Here is a 6,216-nt window from a genome sequence, read left to right as displayed (position 1 = left end):
TGGTCATAATTCCACTAAATGTGGCCGTTTCTCAATTTGCTAGAATACGAGTATGTTACTGAGAAAAACCCAGGAAAGACTAGTATTGTGAGGATGGGAGCACGCAGCATAAATATGGGTCAATGGGAACAGAAGCTTACTGGTAACATCACCACATGCCCGTCTAGAGCTGCATTTCACCTCCTGTTACATTTTGCCAAATAAAAAAATCGCCATCAGAGTAAGCGGTCCTTTACACACGGCTATGCCGGAACGAGGGCTGCTGCAGACGGGCTGCGGTTAGCCCTGGCTGCCATTAGCTTTGGAAGTCCGCTGATTGCCCCAGTCCTCTCAACTTCAGAAATGTTTTTTAAATTATGCATTAAATCGGTAAATAGACTATATAGTGACACTTTAAGGTATAATATTCTCCCCTCAAATGATCTGAAAACGTACTATAATTGAACAACAGCAACAGAAAAGAGAACTTTTAACTTTCAATGGAGCACTCCATTGAAAGCTGCTGCTGCCGCTGTGCATGCTGAGACAGCTGTCAATCTCAAGAACGGACAAGTCTGCTCTGATGCATACTCATTAAACAGGGCGGGGCGAGAACAACATCCGGGGACTTTGGCCGTTCTCAGTCTGCTGTTCTTGTAAATTGGAACAGTGCTAGGGCTGAGGATGATGACGTTTCACAAGCACATGAAAACGCATAAGTACACATACTGAGAAACGGCTTGTGTTTGGAGGAAAAACAGTGATGAGTACCATCCCAAGAACACCATCTCTACTGTGAAGCATGGGGGTGGTAGCATCATGCTTTGGGGTTGTTTTTCTGCACATGGGACAGGGTGACTGCACTGTATTAAGGAGAGGATGACCAGGGCCATGTATTGCAAGATTTTGGGGAACAACCTCCTTCCCTCAGTTAGAGCATTGAAGATTGGTGGAGGATGGGTCTTCCAGTATAACAATGACCTGAAGCACACAGCCAGGATAACCAAGGAGTGGCTCTGGAAGAAGCATAAGGTTCTGGCATGGCCTAGCCAGTCTCCAGACCTAAACCCAATAGAGAATATTTGGAGTGAGCTCAAACTCTATGTTTCTCAGTGACAGTCCAGAAAACCTGACTGATCTAGAGAAGATCTGTGTGGAGGAGTGGGCCAAAATCTCTCCTGCAGTGTGTTAAAACCTGGTGAAAAACTACAGGAAACCTTTGACCTCTGAAACTGTAAACAAAAGCTATTGTACCAAATATTTATATTGAATTTCTCAGGTATTCAAATACTTTTTTACAGCTGTATTATACAAATAAATAGCTTTAAAAAGCATATATTGTGATCTCTGGATATATTATATTTTTAGACTATGTCTGTCAGAGTGGACATGCACCTACGATGACAACTTAAGACCCCTCCATGATTTCTAAGTGGGAGAACTTGAAAAATAGCAGGGTGTTAAAATACTTATTTTCCTCACTGTATATAAAAAGTTCACATTAAACATGTAAGAAATATTCCAAACTGCCAGGTGGTCAAGAGATATAAAGAAAGGAGATAAAAACTCTTGGCAACACCTTGCTTTTATGCAATTCCTTTTTGTAAATGCCAGCAGCTCGTTGTGAGCCTTCCAGGCCCAGCTTGGCTTGATGTTCCTGTTTGTGAGCAAAATGTGTCTCTGTTAAGCTAAAACCGTCACTGGCAAGATCCTTCTGAAGATGGCTCCCACATCTTCCCTCTGTTCAGTGACTTAATATCTCTGCCCAGAACTTTTTTTTATTTATTTTTTTTTTTTCTCAGTACTACCAGAGTTACAAGTTATTTCTACAAATTCAGCCTCTACATAAAAAGGAATAACAAGCATTTTGGATGTCATTCCCTTCTCTTAGTCATCCTCATTTAAAGGTATCTTCTAAAACTGTTTACAGTTTTTGTTATTATTTTCTAAAACGACAGCCTTTGTACGCAAATTATTTTCGACAGATTGTGCCCTCACTTATGTATCAGAAATCAAATATTTACATATTGTCATATTGCATCCTAACCTAAATTCACTTTGACACCCCTGCTTTAAAGAAACTTTAGCCCCATTTACACTACCCTCTGAAGACTGGACTGAGCTTGGATCAGTTAACCGTGCCGAGCTTGGTTCCTTACGACCGTTTACACATCCTGCTAGCACGGTTCCTTGCCTCCTATTGACGATCTACGGTACTACTACTCTCCAGGATTGAAGGAGGGAATCAGGGCAAATCAAAACGGAAGGTGTGATTATAAATGTGATGTTTCGTTGTTTGCGGAGAGTCAGGCGAAGAAGGCGTCCTTTGGTGAATTTACTTGACATAGTCGGCTTTTGGAAAGTGGATACGAAAAACGGTAGTTTAGTTAGGGCTTACAGATGCAGGAAACAATGGTGGACTTTGAAGTTCATCACACTGCTAAGCAGAATCATCACTGGAAATTGTGTGGCAGGGTAGGGAAGCTAGTATTTTCATGAATGTCTGAGATGATGAGGTCTGCTCATGCGCTCTTTGTTATTTGAGAACTGAGCCTCAAATGAACCTTGCCGAGCCCTACTGTTGAACTAGTACTAATATAGCATTGTTCAGTTGTTTCCGGCACGGTCTGCTTCAGTTTGAGTGCTATTTACACTCAACAGTTAACTTAGTTACTGTGCTTGGACCAATCTCGGTACAGTTTTAAAAGGGTTTGTAATTGGGACATATGTCTATTTCAAGGCTGATCTGAAGTCAGCGATGTCGAAGAGGGACTATCATAGAGGCCACATGCTAAAGACCAGAATCTGAAGACCACTCAAAGTTCAGAATCAAATTGCTGCAAAACAGACGGTTAGCAACATTTCGCTCTAAATCAGAGAACTTTTAGATGCTTGAAGAGACTGACGATGTAGAGCTTTCCTTTTGTGGGCCTGCAATGCTCAGATGCTGAGTACTGGAGAAAACTCAGCCCTTTTCAAAATAGAGATCAGTAGATGTTGAAGGTCTAAAAAATTTTGGACTAGGATTATCAGCTAAACAATTTGGGGTTTTCAAAATTTCTCACCTTACATGTGTTTACTGTTGTGTAAGACAAGCTAACAAGTGCTCCACATGGTAACCATGCTGTCATATTTTGAGCTGTTGTTTATAAAGCTAAAACAAGCTTGATTTAATTTAATCTAATAAGGGTTATTATTAATCAAATAATTTTATGAAATAATTTTATGAAACATTTTTGGCAAAAAAAAATGTGTTTATTGTGAATTTGTTTGGCCATAGTTTAATTGTAAATGGTCTAAATTAGTAAAAAAGTTAATAAATTATTTTGGCCACATTCCAAATTCTTCAAATTTTGGTCCTCAAATACAAAATCCATGCAGAACTGTGATATCAGTGCTTCGTTGTACTAATTATGGTTTTCAACCATGTGTTTTTTCTTCTTCATTGTCTATATAATTGCTTTATTGAGCTTAACTAGCTAGTCAAAGTTATTAATTGAAATATGTTTGACTTGGCTAAATAAATTTTCTTAATAAACTCTTATATTTTGAGTGGAAGTTGTGGTGAATTTACTCCTTATATGTGCAGAGTTATCGGTCTGACCATGATTTGAGCTCGATTCACACTTCTATTTGTTGTGCAGCCATTTGGGCATGTGTTCAGAAAGTCCAAATACTATCTGACAGTCCATATACTATCTGATAAATAACATATTGGCAACCCTTACAGGGGTAGACATTAGATACATCATAATTGCACAACACTCAGTTCCTGAACCCATTTGTCCCAGATTCCATAGTTACCTTATCATGCTTGTCATTTTGTTTGTTTGCATTATGCCACTGACTCCACAGCAATCGCTCACTCCAAGAATGCACACAGTAAATTTGGAGAGAAACCTCCAGCAGAACCAAGCTTATTGACGCTCTGATTAAGGGTTCAAGAAGACAGAAACAGACACACAAAAGTAACATGAAGGCATGATACTATCTATATTAGAGAAGGTAATTATAACTAAGTGTAGGTGGATTTTCATGTCAAAATTGGTGAAAAATAGCACATATGGTGTTAAAGCTGAGGTTTTAGCTACATCTAGGAGAGAAATTGGACTAAATGCTGAAAAGCAAGCCATATCTCTATAACTGAAATTCTTGAAACAGCAGACCTGCTGATGCCACCCTCCATGATTGCATATCGACTAAACAGTATGACATGCCAGATGTAGCTTCTATGATCCTCATAGTAGCTCCGTCTAGTAGCTACACCTGCTAAAAGGATCCGTTTAGCAGATGGTATAAAAGGGTCCTTAATTCCTCCAGTAGGCTAATCCTGGATAACTATCAAGATTGGCCAATCTAAGCATAAGAATGATCAAAAAAGCACGTTTTAAGCCAAGTCTTAAAAGTAGACAGGGTGTCTTCTTTACAGATGTTATTCATGTTGGTCCCACAGGAGAGAATCCTTATAACTAAAAGATCTGCCTCCCATTCTACTTTAAAACATTCCTGGGACCAGTGGTAAGTGAGAGTGAAGTGCTCTGTTTGGAAAATAAGGAACAATCAGATCTCTGATATAGGATGAAGTTTTGTTATGTAGAGCTTTATTTGATAGAAGGAGAATGTTGTGGAAACGGTGGATTCAACATGTGGCCAGTAAAGCAAAGCTAACATAGAAGAAATATGCTCTCTCTTTTTAAATTTTCAGACTGGATGTTGAAAGATTTTTAACTTCAATTTCTAGACTGTCTGACAGTAAAGGATTACAATAATGCACAGATTGGTTTTTCAGCATCATTTCTGCGTAATATATTCCTTTTTTATATATATTCCAGTGATTAATTAAATACATTCTGGAAAACATTTTAAATATGGAATTAAAATTAAATTCAAAAGTAACATAAAGGGTTTTTTTGTTATTATCCAAGGCCAATTTAATTATTTTTGAACTGACTTAACAGCTTCTTTTTCAAAGGCTTTGGTTAAAAGACAATAAGCTATATATTGCATCATTTTAGAAATATAACAGCTGATACTACATCAAGACGTGATCTTATGCCAGAGCAGCTTTGTTGATATTTCTAATAGTCAGCTAAGTTCAGAAGCACAAACAGCCCATCAAGTACAAAGAAGGTGCATTTCTGCTATTTTGTTTTCATCAGGGTTGGTTTTGCTCTGTGAAACTGGTTGCTGATAAATGCCACCTCTTGTCAAGTTTCCTTCAGAAGGGGACTTACGGGGATTTGGAGAAAGTTCTTTCAGCTTTTGTAGGCATGTTTTCTTTCTTCAACCTTGGGTTGAATTCTCCTTTGCACATGAAGTAGATTAGTTGTCATTGACGAGCATAATGACTCACCATCCACTGTTCCTCCAGGCTCCATCAAAGGTCATCTCTTCAACAGTGTCACCCTCACTCAGCAGAATACAAAGACTGCAAAGAACTAAATCAGGACTGCTCTCACGGGTGCCTTTATAGAGATATGGTAATGCTTCAGAGCATTTGATCATTTATTGCACGTGCTCAGACTGTGCATTCTCAGGTACTGCTCAAGGACACATTTTAAGATATTATTTTACCCCAGTGTGAGCAGATGATTAAAACCCATTTTTACTTTCAAGTTAATGTGTGTATTTGTCTGTCTGTCTTTCTGTTTACAGGCTTACTTGAAAAGTTATTGCCTGATTTTAATGATTTGTTTACCAAAAGTTCACCTCAGTCCAAGGAACAATCCATTAAATTTTGGTGGTGATCCAGACCAAGATTCTTTAACATTTTTTGGCAGAACAAGCAGTTCGACCTAAACCAGAGGGAGACAGCAGTGACTATTCACAGCTTCAGCATCGGACTCAAAAAGTCTAGAGGTATTATAATGAAGACAAAGGAAACAAAAACACAGGAAAATGGAACCCTGATTTGTCCATCAAAGAAGAGTGAAAAGAGATGAAAGGAGAGAGCAGAACAGAAACCAAAGGCTGCAAACACACGCTTTTCCTTAAATATAAAATGATTAAAGGAATTTCTAGAATTATCTTCTAGAGGTGTACCTAATGCCAGGATCAATTCATTAGAATTACACAATTATCCAGATCAGGTGAAGGTTTTAGCTATTGGGATGAGTCACAATATGGGCAAAATGTTCTGAGATCTCAACTCTCAGAATGTTTTCACTGCTTCTTATCCTCCCTCCAGTTAGAGTAGAGAAAAGGTACAAGAAGGCTTGAATAAAATTGTAGTTAAGT

This window comes from Cyprinodon variegatus, unplaced genomic scaffold, assembly GCF_000732505.1.
Source record: "Cyprinodon variegatus isolate N-32 unplaced genomic scaffold, C_variegatus-1.0 Scaffold198, whole genome shotgun sequence".
NCBI lineage: Eukaryota > Metazoa > Chordata > Actinopteri > Cyprinodontiformes > Cyprinodontidae > Cyprinodon > Cyprinodon variegatus.
The sequence above is the reverse complement of the archived record's forward strand: the minus strand, read 5'-3'. Positions refer to the sequence as shown.